This window comes from Lotus japonicus, chromosome 1, assembly GCF_012489685.1.
Source record: "Lotus japonicus ecotype B-129 chromosome 1, LjGifu_v1.2".
Lineage (NCBI taxonomy): Eukaryota > Viridiplantae > Streptophyta > Magnoliopsida > Fabales > Fabaceae > Lotus > Lotus japonicus.
In genome coordinates this window covers 100,888,957-100,908,148 of record NC_080041.1, presented here as the reverse complement: position 1 = coordinate 100,908,148, position 19,192 = coordinate 100,888,957, and the positions used below count along the sequence as shown (strand labels likewise).

The following is a 19,192-nucleotide window of genomic DNA, read 5'->3' as shown; positions in this document are numbered from 1 at the left end:
TCTCCTAACACTTGTTCACAATCAAAGGCTTGCTCCTCTGGGAATTCCTCAAAATCACCTTTAGAGCAAAACCACAGAAATACTATCAGAATCTATCGAAAACTAAGCTATCGATACTTACTAAGGTTACTCGAAGTAATCTATACTCTAAGGTACGATAATCTAGCGCGAAAAGACAAGTTTTCGGAAAAGGAAATTTCCTCCTCCCCCTTTAATAGGTTCGGCCACTTTGTGCAATTATGGGGCTCGATTTTTCTTCGATCAAACTTAGTTCCTATGCTTTCATAAGCCGTAACTAAGGGTATTCTGAACTCGGAAAAATTATCGGATCAAAAACTGTCGCAGGGGTATTTTGGTCATGATTTTTAACTTAGAATTTTCAAAACTGAAATCTCAAAAATAAAATTTTGCAGGGACGTCACCAACGACGTTTATGACAACTAATCCTACTAGCACTAAGCTAAGGCGATAGTTTTCAGCCTAAAGGTTGAAGCTTTACACCAAAAACTCCAAAAATGGGTATTTTAGGTTCAAATTGATTCCGGCAGAATTCCGGTGACATAACGGAAAATCTAACCCGGCAGAAGTGATCTTGGGCGCATAAGGAAGAGGTTTAGAATCAGAAATGAAAGATTCAGGATAGTTTTGCAAAAACCCATAAACTATCCGCTCAGAAAACTCTACAGAAAAGCTATGGAAAAAGCGATCAGAGGTAAGGATTAGCGACTATACCTCGAAGCCTTGAAGTAGCAACTAACGGATCAACGATCAAGCAAACGATGAAGAAAAACTCTTCTTCCTTCTTCCTTGTTCTTGGCCGCGGTTTTGGGAGAGAAAATGGAGGAGAATTTTTGTTTTTCTTCCTTTCTTTGCTATATATAAAGGTTGGAAATTCGCGGGAAAATGAAAGTTTCGCGAATCTGATTTTTCCGGCTTCATTCTCCATGAATTAATAGATATGTTTTGGCAAAAGAATTCCAAAACTATAAAGAGGTCTCCTTGTATTTTTGGCAACTAATGCATAGTCGGTATAAAACTATTTTACCCGATAAGTTGCTTTTTGCATCGAATGTCGGAATAGAAAACTTCCTTCTGAAGAAAGATTGAAATCATCAAGAGAAATGGGTGTACGCGTGTAGAATATTCATTTGAAGCTCTGAATAGAAAAAGTCTTCATTGTCGAGAAATTCTAGGGTTTTGAAAAACCAGGGATTCGGTTTCGGCAAACTTCCGATGATTGGAATCGGACGTTCGTAGATCCTAGAGTTTCGCCTCGAAACGATTTTGATATATGGAAAAAGAGAAGTTCTAACATTTCTCTGAAGATTTTTGGACTAAAATCCTACAGTGTTCCAAGGGTGGAACATAGTGTTATTTCCTAAGATTCTTGTCCTAGGTTTTTAAAGCGAATATTAGTCGTGCTATAACTTAAATCGACTTCGATACAATCCTCAGACTTTTTCTGAACTTTCTCCTTCATATATTATATTTCATTTGGTAAACTCTTGTTCAGGTTTCCTTTCGCGATACATCAAGCCTAATCGTAAATGGAAATCTCTTCCACTTATTCTAAGCTTAAAATCTTGGGTCTTACATTTAACCTCTCTTTTTACAAGGAATTCTGGGGTGTGATCAAAGATGATCTAATGAAGGTTTTTAATGACTTCTACAATCATGGAAAACTTGTCAAGGGTATCAATGCGGCGTTCATTACTCTTATTCCGAAATCTCCAAGCCCATCTTCTATTACTGATTTTCGGCCAATTAGCCTAATCGGTAGCATCTACAAGTTAATCTCCAAAGTCCTCGCTTGCCGGCTTCAATGCATCATGCCATTCATACTATCTGAAAATCAATTTGCTTTCACTAAGGGAAGGCAAATTGCGGATTGCATCCTTGTGGCCAATGAAATTGTCGACTCAATGAAGAAAAACCGAGAAGGTGGAATCTTGTTGAAATTAGACTTCGCCAAAGCTTATGATAATATCAATTGGGCTTTCTTGATGAACCTACTTGAGGATATGGGCTTTGGCTCCCGTTGGGTAAAATGGATGGAGGAATGTGTCTCGACGGCTTCACTAGCGATTCTGGTGAATGGTTCCCCAACTGATTTTTTCAAAATTGAGAAAGGCCTTCGCCAAGGAGATCCTCTCTCCCCGCTCTTGTTCAATATTTGTGTCCACGAGTTCTCATGTATGCTGAACAAATCACTAACACTTTCCAACCCATGTGGCTATCAAATCGGGGATTCTTTGCTTATCAACCACCTACAGTTCGCAGATGATACCCTCATTTTCTGCAAAAATGACATGGACCATATCAACAATATTGGAGCCACTTTGGAAATATTCCTTGCAATATCTGGTCTAAAGGTAAATTACACTAAATCCTTACTTATGGGTTGTAATGTTGAATTGGTAAGGTTAAGATCTTTGGCTGAACTAATGGATGTTAGTGTTGGAGCCTTACCTATTATTTATCTTGGTGTTGATTTGGGGGGCAATCCGCGAAAAAAGAGCTTTTGGCTACCGGTATTGGAAAAAATGAGAAACAAGTTGGGCCTTTGGAGTTCTAAATGGCTATATTTGAGTGGAAGAATAGTCATGTTGAAATCAATTATGAGTGCTGTACCGATCTATCATATGGCTGTGTTTCTAGCTCCCATTGGTGTGATTGGTGACATGGAGAAGTTGATGAGAGCTTTTCTTTGGGGGAAAAGAGAAGGGGGTCGTCGCATCTCTTGGATTGCTTGGTCACAGATATGTAAGAGACTTGAATTGGGGGGTTTGGGTCTTGGGTTTATTGCTTGGAAAAACAGAGCCATGTTGATAAAATGGTTCTGGAGGTTCGGGGTCGAGCGGTCTGCTCTGTGGAGGAAAGTTCTGTGTGCTAAATATGGCTGCAATCCTCGTCTAATGTTGCTTCATGAGGTACAGGTTCCATCGTCACAATTATCCATCTATACTCAAGATATTTTTAAGATTGTGAGGGAAGATTCAATCATTTCTAAAGTCTTTAGAGAGGGATGTATTTGCTGTGTTGGCTTTGGAGAAAACATTCGGTTCTGGCTTGATCCTTGGCTGGATACTTCTCCGATATACCTAAGGTTTCCCCGGCTTTTCTTCTTAGCCCTCGATAAGAATGCGTATTTGTGCTCCGTTGGGCAGTATGTGCATGGCAGCTGGACTTGGAACCTTAATCTTCGACGGCGATTATTTGAGTGGGAAAATGATCTTCAAAGACAACTTTTTAGCCTTCTTAACCTCATTGTTCCGGGTGATGGTCCTGACTTATTGATTTGGACTGGTGATCCAACTGGTAATTTTTCTATGAAAGTATTTTGTGCAGCTGTGGAATCGAGGGTCTTTGGTGAGCATTCTTGGTTGGTCCCAAAACGAATTCGCAAAATTGTCCCTCCAAAAGTGGTACTGTTCACATGGCAATTAATGGAATCCAAAGTTGCAGTGAAGGAAAGCTTGATCCGCAGGGGTATATCGATAGAGAATGGAGGCCTTTGTGACATTTGTGGCTTGGAAGGGGAATTGGAAGGCCACCTCATGCTACGGTGCACTAAAACCTGGCAGTTATGGTGCGCAATTATGGCAAGGGAGGAAGTGATGTTCTGTATTCCATCCACCATCCAAGCTTGGCTAATTGAGTGGCCTACCCTTAGAGTCAAAACAGATCCCCTTCTTTGGGAAATTACTCCCTATGCGATTTTCTGGTCTATTTGGCTCGCTAGAAATGATGTGGACTTCAACCAGAAAGTCTTCTCTAACGAATCCGTTTGGGACATTCACATCATGAGAATTATGTGGTGGATCAAGGCATGGTGGAAGGGTTGCCCCTTCTCAACTCTTGACTTTTCCCAACATTTTGAAAAGCTTATAATCAAACATGCAGCCCCGAAAGTGAGAAAAGCTGATTGGTGCCCTCCCCCCGCTGGCTTTCTGAAATTCAACGTTGATGGCTCTTCCCGTCGAACTCCGGGTGTTAGTGGTGCTGGGGGGTTCTGAAGGATGAGCATGGTAGAATTTTGGGCCGCTTTTCGCTTGCTTTGGGGATCTCTTGGGCCTATGTTGTTGAGGTGAAAGCTATCCTTAATGCCCTGCTTTTCTGCAAAACAAACGGGTTTAAACGCATCATTGTGGAGAGCGACTCCACCCTCGCTGTAGGTTGGTCAATGTCCAAATCAAATCGTCCTTGGAAGCTCCTCAATGACCTGAACTTGATTGATCAGCTTAGGGCTGAAGTGGACTGTACAAGAGTCTTTCATGTCTTTAGAGAAGCCAACACCATTGCTGACTCCCTGGCCAAACAAGGTTGTGATTGCAGCTCCCCTCTCTTTGAACTTCTTGTTCCTTCGGCGTGTCTACCTCGTGCCCTGTCATCTTCTTAGTCGAAGCTTTCATGGTGCTTGTGCCGAGAGTTGTCTGGCTTTGTTTCTTTCTGTTATCGCTGTTGTTGTTTCGTTGATTTAGTCCTTTGTTGTTGCTTTTCTGTACTGTTTCTTTGGCCTAGCTCTTTGCTTTGCCGCTACTGTACTTCTGCTCTTGCTTATATATACCATTCTGTTTTCTAAAAAAATGTGCATGAATAGACTTTTTGCCGAGATAAAATGTATTAATTTTATCCTCAAACGCATAAAGAAGTCTTCACATTGATGATTGTTGGCAGATTTGCAGGTGGAGGAGCCTTGACTAATGCATGAATAAAATCACTCAAGGAAATGATGCAAGTCTCTATAATTAGATTCATTGATCCGGCCCAAGCATGAGGACTCCCCAAAACTTGTGATTGCATCAACAATAAGAGTTCAGACACATTAACTGCGATCACAAAAACAATGAACACAATTAAATATCAAGTCTTCATTCACAATATCATTGTGGTTCCCAACGAAAGCTATCATCAAAACATGGTCAAACCATCCACTATAATACCACTTTTGGGGAAAAAACGTCACACCATTGAGAAATAAAGCAGAAACACAATCATAATACAAGAATATTACGTGGAAAAATTCAAAATCAGAGAAAAACCACGACTGTAGTCTATACCGACAACTACAAAGTAAGAAATGTGAAATTGATTCGACGTTTATACTTCACTCTCAACCTCCTCATGGCCCTAATAGAACGACACTCTCCAAATAAAATATTTGAACTGCATCTTATTGCGCTCTACAATTAGAGAATAAGATAAAACACAAATACAAGTTTAAAGTATTTCCAACGTCTTGTAACAAGGAACTTAAGTCTATATATAGCCTTGAACTCCCTTATTCTTCACCATTTTAGTCCATATGAGACTTCTCTAAGATATTTTCTTTACCTCCCTCTTTCTTTATTGTACTAGGCAATGTAAAACTTATTCCGATCCACCATTTCAATTAAACTCAACATCACAAATATGATGATCTTCTCTGACACATTTTTTGGGTCTTTAATGGATGGCCCCATCCATTTGAAAAACATTGGTGCTTGATTCCAATAAATGACTTTTTTTGAAGTTTAAACTTTTGTGTTGGGAACGTGACTTACTTATATCAAAACCTTGTTGGTTATTTGAACCCTTTGAAAGAACAATAATGTATGTAAGTTAGTTGCTATAAATTTAGAGTCATACTCTTACAATATAATATAATCTCTAAAGTATGCAAAAGATTAATTATGCTGACAAGGAAAAAGTAATATCTAACCAGATTGTTGTTCAATTTCCACCAACCAATTCAAGTCTTTAAAACTAGTGTTTTGTGCAAATGTCTTCAATTGACAAAGAAGTTGGTCAAGTAGAAAAACTTCATTTCATTTATTTATTCCAAGTATATACTAAAGGAGTAGGTCTGGTATTGAGATACATAACTGTCACACATAAACAATGAAAAAAAATTAAAACACATAAGCTTATTACAGACACACCAGGCTTCAAATATACTAAGGTTTCATCTTCAAAGTGTCAAGAAACCTTCCCTTCCCAACATCATTGCTGGAGATGAAATCAAGAAACTCCCCAAAGCTGAACTCTTTGTAAGACTTTGGGTTTTTCTCATTCACAAGTTCAACTACAGGCCCCATCTTTGTCTCCATGGCAAAACTATGAAGACTCGCTATCGAAAACCTCTTCTCATCGCCATTAACCGTTGCTCGGTGAATCACACTCTTGTACTGTCCATTGCTTAGAACTTCCATCTGATCACCCACCTGCACCACAAGAGCTCCTTGCACAAACGGGACGCGAACCCAATTGTTCTTGTGCTTGATTTCAAGCCCAGAACGAGTTTGAAGGAGCAGTGTTATGGACCCGAAATCAGAATGTGGAGGATACCTAAGGTGAGTCCTGGTTCAGGGCATGCAGGGTAGCAGTTCACAGCCATGATTTGTGAGCCTCCATTGATTTCTTCTTGCAGGTAATTATTGTTTAGGCCTAGGGTTCCGAATATTATTTTCATTAATTTGCTTTGTAGATTTTGAATAGCCTCTGCATACTTTCCCATCTTATTCCTATAAACATATTGTAGATATAAGTACTTGAATACTTTCATTTCACATTTTCCTAATCAATATGTAAACTCGTCAGTTACACTTAAGTTTCTAATACATAGGAGCTTTTGTCATGGATAAAAATGTTTGAATAAGGGTGTATTTTAGTTTAAAATTTAATTACTTAAGTAATTATAGTAAACACTTATCACATAAGGTTTTAATGAGGCCTCTCTCTTTGATCTTGCTTCCAAGGTGGGGTGGGGGTGGGTTCTGTTTGAGCATTAGTTTGGCTCCTTTAATTCTACTATTCCCTTCTTTTTGTACCTGTATTTTCTTGTATTGGGTTGAAGTACCCCTTTTACTTCTCTTCAATATATATAGTCCATTGCTTATCAAAAAAAAAAAAAAAAAACATAATTCTTGATTCATAAGTCAATATGAGAAGCTTATGAAACTAAATTTAAAACAACTTGTACATAATTCATAAGTAGTTATTTTCTTTGGACAAAAAAAAGTAGTTATTTTCAAAATTTTATCCAAACAATTACATATATGTACTTATAATATAGAATAAACTCAAATAAACTTTACAAACACAGCCAAATCTTTTTGGAAAATTGTTCATTAAGAAAATTTGAATATAATTGGTAGACGTTGATAGTGTCAACGTATTACACAAACATCTAAACATTTCTGACTTTATTGTCTTGTGGTCTTTTTGACATATCAACATAGTGAAAACCTAATAAAATGTATGTATAAAAATTATTTACATTGTCTATGCGCGTAGTTATTAAAACCATAAAGCTTTGGTATCAGGAAAGTTCTAGCTATACCTAAAGAGATAGGAGGTCTTAAAGTTAATTCTACCTGTAACTTGATGGATTCGAAGGCCACATATGAATCCAATCTGAAATTGGATGAGTGTAGTGTTTGATGAAATCTCTCCAGCAGTAAACTTCATCTATAGCTTGGTTAAAGCTTGTCCCATACCTCACAGGTTTGTGAACATCATCAGAAAATAAACGCATCTTTTCATCACTAGGGAGGTTGAAGAACTCAGCTGCAACTTCAAGGGCTTCATCCATCACTGATTGACCAATTCCATGGTTTATAACCTAAAAAAATGTAAGCGTATTCTGAAAAATTTAATAGTAAATTAATACAAGTATGCCACTATGAAAGTCACCATTCATAGAAATTTGATAAATTGTATGCATGAACAGAAGCAACATGTATGTGTCTCAATTCGGAGGGAAAACTGAAAGCAAGTAGTACTTTTCTGTATTGTTAGTGCAAATTGCAAAGAAGAAGTGTAATTTTGTTTTATGTAATTTAATTCAGCTCATTTGTAAGCAAATGTATGGTCATAGAAAGACACTTAACAAATGGCCACAAGAAACAAAGATTACTGTTATTATTGGTTGAACCAAAAATATTTTATAATATAATTGCGCCTAAAAGTATTAATTTATCGCTGTTCTAGTACTTCTTATCCGAAAATTAAATATATGCATATGCCAGTTGATAAAAGTAAATATGTATAAATATATATATGCACCCATATGTGCATACATATGTTTACTTACAGGTTGAACTAAAAAACTATAAAACAATTGTGTAAAAGTAGTTATTTGTCGCTATTCTAAAACTTCTTATCAAAAAATTAAATACGTATGGAGGCCAATTTCTATAATATAATATGTATAGACTATATGTATATGAATATATGCACACATATATCTACTTACAAACATAAATAATTCGTTTTTCAAGTGGAGACATACAATTCGTCTTTCAAGTGGAAACATAATGGATAAAAAAAGTCTTTGTCTATTTAAAATGAATTAATATTATTTGACTTAGTTTTATGGAATGAAAATATTGGTAATGGATCTAACTCGTATTATTACATTATATATATGCAAAAGTCCCAACCTGTGCACATCATTTTATGGTAGACATCATTGACACTTGCAATTCGACCGACACAAAGTGTAGAGTTTTCTTTTTCATAAACTTTGCAATTTCTTATAGGGTTAAAGATCATATTAGTCCCTGTGTTTGTAAAAGTGTTTGAATTTGGTCCCTTAGTTAAAAAATGACGTTTAGTGGCGGTTTTCTTTACAGTTACTGGCGGTTTATAATACAGTTACTGGCGGTTTTTTGACTGAGGGACCAAAATCAAACGCTTTTACAAACACAGAGACTAATATGACCTTTAACCCTTTCTTATAGTTACAAACTGCCATAAATTACAGGTGCCTAGCTATATGGTGTCAGCCGCAAAGTTGGTGTGCATGCATTTTGTAATAGGCGTGCCACCTGGCAATGCACATGATATGGTTGATTTAACAACAAAGAGAGAGATACCAGAGTTGGTTACAACAAATCAAAAGCACGTGGGATTGAGGAGAGGAAATAGGAAAAAGGAAGGTTTAGGGACTATGTGTGAGGGGAATATTAAAAGGGAAGAGAATTGAAGGGTAAGGGTAAGAAATAGGTGGCTTATGTGATTCTTCTCTCTGAATATTCTCTCTGTCTCATCTATCTCGTTTCTTCTTCTTTTCTCAATTTTATATACCTGATTGTACCAATTTCTCATACTTGAGAAGTGACCAATTATTAAAAATATATCAGATAGTTTCAATTCTGTCTCCGTTCACTGGGTAACCATTTCATTGGTGCTTTCATCACAACATGGCAGAGAACACACGCCTCAAGGAGCTTCAAGCTGAGGTCAAAAGGAATGCTGATTTGGTTGAGAAAAATTACACCGATCTGCAATCAAAAATCGACACGATGCAGGAGGCCACTGATGCGAAGTTCAAGCAGATCACTGAAGCATTGGCCACTTTGTTGCAGCGCCAAACGCATTCCCCAGGTTCTCAACATGTTGGTTCGAGCTCTCAGAAACCTCCGTTTCAAGTGCGATCGGTTAAGCTAGATTTTCCTTGTTTTGATGGGAAGAATGTGCGGGACTGGATTTTTAGGGCAGAACAATTTTTCGATTATTATGACACCCCTGATCATGATCGATTGACAATTGCATCGGTGCATCTTGACCAAGAGGTGATTCCATGGTTCCAGATGCTTCACCGTGCAAATCCCTTTCAGACATGGGATGCTTTTACTGCTGCTCTTGAGCTCGATTTTGGTCCTTCTGTGTATGAATGTCCCCGATCTATTTTGTTTAAGCTTATGCAAAAAGGTACTGTGGGTGAGTATTATTTGGAATTCACTGCATTAGCTAACCGTGTCGATGGGTTGAGCTCTGATGCATTGTTGGACTGCTTTCTTAGTGGTCTTAATGAAGATATTTGCAGGGATGTACGAGCTATGTCTCCCACTCATTTGGCCAAAGCTGTGGCATTAGCCAAGCTGTTTGAAGAACGGTATCAACCAAGTAGCAAACCAAAATTCTCCATTCCCCACTCCAAAATCTCCCACACAAACTTTCCATACCAGAAACCTACTTCCACTGTAACCAAAATTGAGGTCCCTAACACTAATTCCAAAGCTAACATCCCACCATTATTACCAACACCTGCTACTAAACCTTTACACCACAACCACCCTAATCGGAAAGTTAAATATATTTCCCCAGCGGAAATGGAACTTAGGAGGGAGAAAGGATTGTGTTATTGGTGTGATGACAAATTCTCATTCAATCACAAGTGCCCTAACAAGTACCTCATGTTGTTACAACTTACTGATGATAATGATTTGGACGAAGAGACCAACCAGCCTGATATATCTAATGTTTCGGATGAATTACCACCCGGGGATCATCACCTCTCACTAAATGCAATGCGAGGCTCCACTGGGGTGGGCACCATTCGATTTACTGGCCAAATTGGTAATATCTTAGTACAAATTTTAGTGGATGGCGGAAGCTCTGACAGTTTTCTGCAACCCAGGATTGCAAAGTTTCTCAAGTTGCCTATTGAGCCCAAGCCTAGTTTCAAGGTTTTGGTGGGCAATGGCCAACACATGGAAACAGAAGGCTGGATTAGCAACTTGAAGGTTTCCATTCAGGGACGAGACTTGCTTGTTCCGATATATGTACTGCCAGTTTCCGGAGCTGACTTGATTTTGGGGGCCTCGTGGCTCGCAACGTTAGGACCTCATGTGGCTGATTATGCCGCTTTGTTTCTCCGTTTTTTTCACCAGGGAAAATTTGTTACTTTGCAGGGAGAGGCTTCCAATCCTCCTACTCATGCCCACTTTCACCAACTCAAACGCTTACAGGAAACTAGTGCAATTTCCGAGAGTTTTGCTGTCCACATACTGCCTACAGATGTTGATATTCTCCCTTCATTACCTGTGGATATTGATCCAGCGATAGCACAGTTGTTGCATACATATCGTGTGGTCTTCCAAACCCCGATGGGTCTACCTCCTGATCGTGACCAGAATCATGCTATTCCTTTGCTTCCTGATGCCAAGCCTGTCAAAGTGCGGCCATATAGGTATCCTCATAGTCAGAAAGAGCAAATCGACAAGATGGTCCAAGACATGTTGGATCAAGGTATTATTCAACCTAGCACTAGCCCTTTCTCTTCTCCTGTTGTATTGGTTAAAAAGAAAGATGGTCAATGGAGGTTTTGTACTGACTATCGTGCTTTAAATGCCATCACTATTAAGGACAGCTTTCCTATGCCAACAATGGATGAGTTATTGGATGAATTATATGGTGCTAAATATTTCTCTAAACTTGATCTTCGATCCGGTTACCATCAAATTTTAGTCCAGCAGGAAGATCGCTATAAGACCGCTTTTCGGACGCATCATGGTCATTACGAGTGGCTTGTTATGCCATTCGGCCTCACTAATGCACCAGCCACTTTTCAATGTTTGATGAACACAATTTTTGGGAAGGACTTACGAAAATTTGTGCTTGTCTTCTTCGACGACATTCTTGTTTATAGCCCTTCTTGGACTGCTCACTTGTGCCATTTGGAGTCAGTTTTGCAAACACTACAACAACATGTCTTATTTGCTAAACTTTCAAAGTGTTCTTTTGGATTACTTGAGGTGGAATATGTAACACCCCGGTTTCTCAACTGAGGAGTCACATTGGTAACCTAACAAGTCTAAGGACTATTTCTTAATCCTGAGAAAACACAATATATTTTTTTTTCCTTTTCGAAACAGCTGAACATAATTGAATATATAACATAGACTTTATTCAACAACCCATTCCCGACATAATAATAATAGTGTCATACATCATCATGAACAAGTTTCCAAAGTAAGTACGCTCACTTAGACAAGTGGCGAATATAAGGTTTAAACAACAGAGTTTTCAGAAGGAAAAAGAAACTCAGACATAGTCCACCAAAAAGGGAGAAGCAACTGCTTCATCCACCTCTACTCGACCGCCCACGGTCACGGTCTCCAACTTGAACAACTAAGCTTCAGCGGAAGGCTCTCCATCGCCTAATAGCGTTAAGCGCCCAAACAACAAGTAGCAAATAGAAAGGGTTAACTCCATACAATTACCATGTATGAAAGAGAAAATCATGCTATTCAAATTTAACTACCTATCATGGTAAATAAACCAACAACATAACTAAACTCATATATCAACAACCTAACATATAACATCAATTCAGATATCGACAACCTAACATATAACATCAATTCAAATATCGACAACCTAACATATAACATCAATTCAGATATCGACAACCTAACATATAACATCAAATCAGATATCAATAAACTAATAACTAAAATCCAACAACATAGGGTTAAGTGTTAGTTCCCTATAATGCAACTATATGTTTATACCAAAATGGATCGATCAGCAACGTCTCTCAAGACGGGACAATCACGCGGGACCACACCCACCTCATTGCCACTTAACGCCACTCCGGACGGGACAATCGCGTGGGACCACACCCACCTCATCGCCACTTTAGAACATCTCGAAAGATGGGACAATCCCGCGGGACCACACCCACCTCATTGCCACTTTATAACGCCTCGAAAGACGGGACAATCACGTGGGACCACACCCACCTCATCGCCACTTAAGAACCAAAGCCTATATGCCAAGTCAGTCAATAACAATCCCCAATCCAATGATTTAATTCGGAGAAACCACATGTTATTCCTATTATCAACGAACATAACTCAATTCAATTGCATACCAACTCAGTTTAATGATAGAAACCAGTAAACGGCCGAAGCCTCTCAGAAAACGGAGACACACGTCTCAATAAGTTTACTCGGCCGAAGCCTTCAGAAAACATTTGGCACAAGCCTAAAAAAAACAGTTAACATAAGCAAGCATAATAATCATAATCATATGCCAATCAATATAAACATCTTCATCTCAAACACAGGCAGTGCGATAAAAGCATGCAAGACTCAAAGACGCTCTAAAACTGAGTTACCCTTACCTTCGTGAGTAGAAGTTGGGCATGGAAGTTGTGAACCTAGAACAAGGAAACACAATCATCAACACAAGCCCTACTGGAAGTAACACTATCTAATAACGCTAATCGAAACCGGAAAGAAAGCTTTTAAAGCTTCAGAGTTCCTCTTAAGGCACGATTTGACAACAGAACTTCGTTCGCTAAAACGAGTATAACTCGAGCTACAGAACTCGGAATGACACGAAACCAGCGCCAAAATTTCAACAATCGAAAGAGCTACTCAATGGCTCAGGTCATAGAGACCCAAAAATTATTTTTGGACACGGTACCCTAAGCAATAGGTTTCGGCCACTATGTAAAATAGGGTTCCCGAACTTTTCCTTCGATCTAAATCGATTCCTAGGTATTCTTAGGCGATATCTAGGCCAGGGAAACTCTCAGAAAAATTATCGAATCGAAAACTGTCGCAGGGGTATTTTGGTCAATATTTTTAGCTCGGAAACTCAAAAATCAGAATTTCGAAAAATAAATTAGATGGGGTTGATACCAACGACGATTATGACGACTAATCCTACTGACGCTAAGCTTAGTCGAGAGTTTTAAGCCCAAAGGACGAAACTTTAGCCAAAAATGGGTATTTTCTACAGAAATGAATTTCGGCAGCATTTCGGCGACATTCGGCAAAATGAAATCCGCTAGAAGTACTCTTGGGTACGAAGAGAATATATTTAGACACTAAAATCAACCTATTTGGACAGTTTTACAAAAAGCTCAAAACTTGAGCACAAAAAGACATAACAAAAAGCGATGGAATTTAAAGATCAGAAGAAAGAAATAACATCAGTACCTCGAGGCCTACGCGTAGCAACGAACAGAGCAACGATCAGGCAAGAACCGGAAAAAAAACTCTTCCTCCTTTCTCCCTCAAGCTCACCCACAACCAACAAAGAAAATGAAAAGAAAAAGAAAAGAAAGACCAGAGAACGTGGTCTGCAGAAGAAGAAGAAAGAAAATGAAGGTGTGATTTTTCTTAGTTTATGAAGTCCTATATATAGGAAATTGAAAACGCGAGAAAATGATTATTTCGCGATTCCGATTTTTCCTACTGATTCCAACGTATTTTAGACACGATATTCTTCCCGCTGAATCTTCTAATTCTTCAAAGAAATATCAGTATGATTTTTGGTTTTCGAGGCTTGTTTTAAATGTTTACTGGCTTAAAATGCACTTTATGCACTTTTTGATTTTGACCTCGGATGCAGAAACTTCCTTCTGAAGAAAGATTTGGAACGTCGATTAGAGTGGGCATGCGCGTGTGGAATCTTCGTTTGAAGCTCCGAATAGAAAAAGTCTTCATTGTCGGGTGATTCTAGGGTTTTGAAATACCAGGGTTTCAGTTTCGGCAAACTTCCGATGATTGGAATCGGACGTTCGTAGATCCTAGAGTTTCGCCTCGAAACGATTGTGGTATATGGAAAAAGAGAAGTTCTAACATTTCTCTGAAAATTTTTGGAACTTTTCCCATAGTGTTCCAAGGGTGGAACTTTTTGGAAATTTTATTCCTATAGTGTTCCAAGGGTGGAACATAGTTTGATTTCCTAAGGTTCTTGTCCTAGGTTTTAAAACGGATATTAGTCGTGCTATAACTTAAATCGACTTCGATACAAACCTTTGACTTTTCCTGAACTTTCTCCTTCATAAATTTATTTCATTTAGTAAACTTTTGTTCAGGTTTCCCTTCACGATCATCAAACGAAAGTCAAGTTCCTCTCACGCGGACACAAAATCCTATGCGTGAGTTGGAAATTAATTAATTATTTTAATTCTAAAATCCTGGGTCTTACAAAATACCTGGGGCATACAGTTTCGGGTAATGGCGTGGCCATGGAAACTGGCAAAATTCAAGCTGTGTTAGAGTGGCCACAACCTATGTCAGTCAAACAATTACGGGGCTTTCTTGGTTTAACTGGTTATTACCGTCGATTTATTAAATCATATGCCATGATTGCAGGTCCCTTAACTGATCTGTTGAAGAAAGACTCATTTTGTTGGACGACAGCTGCTGACCAAGCTTTCATGAAACTGAAACAGGTAATTACTTCCGCCCCTGTATTGGCCTTACCGAATTTTACTCAACCTTTTGTTCTTGAAACCGATGTTTATGGGATTGGCATTGGGGCAGTGTTAAGTCAAAATGGCCACCCCATTGCGTATTTCTCCAAGAAATTGGCTCCCCGGATGCAAAAGCAATCTGCATACACCAGAGAGTTTCTTGCTATCACATCAGCATTGGCAAAATTCCGACATTATTTGTTAGGACACAAATTTATCATCCGAACTGATCAAAAGAGTTTGAGGAATCTTTTGGATCAATCACTCCAAACTCCGGAGCAGCAAGCTTGGTTGCATAAGTTCGTTGGGTATGATTTTCAGATTGAGTACAAGCCTGGTAAAGATAATATTGCTGCTGATGCATTATCCCGAGTGTTCCTTATGGCTTGGTCTGAACCACAATTTCACTTGATAGATGACTTGAAACAGGAACTTTTGCAAGATGAACATCTCCAATCCATCATCTCAGAGTTCCTCAATGCGCCTCGAATGGGGTCTCCATACACTATCAAAGGGGGTCTCTTATATTAGAAAGGACGATTGGTGTTACCTTCCAAGAGTCCGCTTATTCAACAAGTGCTAGGGGAATATCATAGTTCCCCACTTGGTGGTCACTCCGGCATTGCGCGTACAGTCACTCCGGCATTCCGACATTATTTGGCCTAATCTCCGTGATGATGTCAGGAAATTCGTCACCACTTGCACCATCTGTCAACAGGCAAAAACTGAACATACTTTACCTGCTGGGTTCTTACAACCACTGCCAATTCCTGCTCAGGTATGGGATGATGTTGCTATGGACTTTATAACTGGGTTACCTAACTCTCATGGTTTCACTGTTATCATGGTAGTGATTGATCGATTGACTAAATATAGTCATTTTATTGCCATGAAATCTGATTATTCGAGTAAAAGTGTGGCTGAAGCTTTTATGTTGCATATAGTTAAGTTGCATGGGGTTCCAAAGTCAATTGTTTCAGATAGAGATAAGGTTTTCACAAGTGATTTCTGGAAACACCTTTTCAAGTTACAAGGTACGACATTGGCAATGAGTTCTGCGTATCATCCTCAAACGGATGGACAATCTGAGGCTCTTAACAAATGCTTGGAAATGTACTTGCGTTGTTTTACATTTGATAATCCAAAGACCTGGGCGAAGTTGTTGGTTTGGGCAGAATTCTGGTATAATACCTCCTTTCACACTAGTTTGGGCATGACTCCTTTTCAGGCATTGTATGGTCGGGAACCCCCAGCTTTATTGCGCTACTCTGTCAACTCTCAGGATCCTCCAAACATACAGGAATTACTAGGAAACAGAGAACTGCTACTAACGACATTGAAAAGCAATTTACTTAAGGCCCAAACTGTTATGAAAATTCAGGCCGACAAAAAGAGACAGGACCGACAATTTGAGGTTGGGGATGCGGTGTTGGTTAAACTACAGCCATATAGACAACACTCAGCAGCTCTCAGGAAGAACAATAAATTATCCTTGCGCTATTTTGGTCCTTTCACTGTGCTGCGCAGAATTGGGGCTGTGGCATATAAGTTGCAGCTACCTGATCACGCTAAAATACACCCGGTGTTTCATGTATCCCAACTCAAACCATTTCGTGGAGCTGCTGCAGAGGCATACATTCCACTTCCTCTCCACACATCTGAGTTAGGACCAATTTTGTGGCCAACTGCTGTGCTTGACAGTAGAACAATTGTCCAAGGTTCTACTTTAGTTCCTCAAGTCTTGATTCAATGGGAAGGGTGCAGTCCTGCGGAGGCAACATGGGAAGTTGCTGCTGAATTACAAGCTAGTTACCCACATTTTAACCTTGCGGACAAGGTTCATTTTAAAGGGGAAGGCAATGTAATAGGCGTGCCACCTGGCAATGCACATGATATGGCTGATTTAACAACAAAGAGAGAGATACCAGAGTTGGTTACAACAAATCAAAAGCACGTGGGATTGAGGAGAGGAAATAGGAAAAAGATAGCTAACAGAAGGTTTAGGGACTATGTGTGAGGGGAATATTAAAAGGGAAGAGAATTGAAGGGTAAAGGTAAGAAATATGTGGCTTATGTGATTCTTCTCTCTGAATATTCTCTCAGTCTCATCTATCTCGTTTCTTCTTCTTTTCTCAATTTTATATACCTGATTGTACCAATTTCTCATACTTGAGAAATGACCAATTATTAAAAATATATCAGATAGTTTCAATTCTGTCTCCGTTCACTGGGTAACCATTTCACATTTTTTTGAAATAAGTTGAGCATATCTATTATATGTACCTGAAAGAAACCAATCTCCTTGCAAGCAATGCCAATTTCCTTGATGGTTTGAGACTGAAGAGATTGCTCTTGCAAATTAGCCATGTCTATTATGGGGAGAACGGCGGAGATGGGAACATTAGGGCTTGGGCGTTGAGATGGAGGAAGAACATAACGTTGAGGTATAGAAGACTCTCCTCGCTCCTCAAGACTCATAGCACTAGTAAACGAAGAAGAACCACAATGATCTCTATCATGTGGATCAAGTTGTTGCTCCATTTTCCTTTTTGCTAGCTAAATATTTCTGTGGGTGATCCTGTTTGGGTACATTGAGCTGAGTCCTCTAGTATTTGCTATTTATAAGGCTCCTAGTGGTATGGATTGATATCATGATATAGTAACCTATCCATAATTCACTTAAGTAGTTCACTTACATTGTACATGCATGAAAAGCAAAAAAAAAGACATTTTGTTCATAAATGAGTTTTGGACAGTTGCAAGCTGAGTCGTGAGAAGTTATTACAAAACAATACTATTGAATTGTTTTACAATACTACTGAATTTTGTTTCGGCGCTATACATGACTTAGTTTTAGTGGAGATATATGGTGGGTTTTGTTTTTGTCTCCTATTGGTATAAATGTTTCGGCTTTCTAGTAAGTGCTTAATACAGACGCCACTTTCTATGGTCAAGTTGTTTTGGCTTTGAACATTTCAATTGACACGTTGAGTTTTCTTCTTGTCATCATATAATTGAAGGAATTTTGAGGCCATACTCAACATTCATGGCTTAAATGTTTTTATTTTGCGTGTGAATATTCATGATTTAATTGGTCATGAATCTAGGAGTTCCATAAGATGCGCAAGTCAATTAAAAACATTATATAGTATTATACTTGCAGCCTCAAAATTATCATGTTGGAACTTCATTCAAAGTTTCCTCCAATTCAAGCTTAAACCAACATATCTCATTATAGTAAGTTGTTGCGGCTATTTTGGATATTGGTATTTCCTTTTTTTCTGGTACAAGAATATATATTGTTAATTTCAAGCTTTATTCTGGTCCAGGTTTCTTCTTAGTATTTTTTTTTTTCATTTTTTGTGTTGGCTAATTGCTAGTTGTTTTTACTTAAGTTTTGACATATTTATATATAAAATAATATATAATATATAATTCACAACATATATACCCTGAATTTTATGCTCACGAATTATTCCACGTGTTTCCTTCCTTTATAAGGACAATATATATACTTTTGTGGGTGCAATACAATGAATATATACTAGCACTTTGTTATTGGATGATTGTTTTAGTTTTGACTTTACTATGGGTGATGATGACTCATTATTGTTGTAAAGGTATATCTGATTGATAAACAGAGATGAACATTGAATTTTATGTCTCTCTGTTTGTACGTGTCACAATAAAAATCAAGGATTTTTAAATAAATTATTAGTGATTACAATTTTCAAGGTAATTGAATAGATAGAGCCAACTGATCACTCACAAGAATGTTTTGATGAATTTGGTGATTCTCTAAGATTCAAGGCAACGCCTTTGTCGTGTTGATGCTTCGAAGGTGGCACTTCGAAGAGAACACTCTGACGCTCAATTTAGATGTAGCTGATGTGAGGAAGATGACATGTCAGTGTGTACCTTAATGCGCTTTGACCCTACCTTTTATAAGGTTAGGTTTGAGAAATCTGAGGTTGAGTTGCTTGTCATATTGTGAGTATGAGGTATGGTGGAGATTTGAGGAGGTCCTTTCATTGTTTGACACGCGGTACCTGGTCAAACGAAATGTATGGATTTTGCGTGTTACACCCATGTCTCGAGCGATGTGATTACACATAGAGCCATTGACCTTAAGGGTTAAGCAAATGGGTTGAAGTGTCAACGAGGTGGCTTGATGCAAAATATGCAAAGTTAATATGTGGGTTTCTGGCC

At 38.6% G+C, this 19,192-nt stretch overlaps 1 pseudogene; it reads right to left on the bottom strand.

Moving 5' to 3' along the window:
- Positions 1–5,936: 5,936 nt before the first annotated feature.
- LOC130714980 (flavanone 3-dioxygenase 3-like) lies at positions 5,937–17,524 on the bottom strand (annotated as a pseudogene).
- Between the last annotated feature and the right edge of the window lie 1,668 nt (positions 17,525–19,192).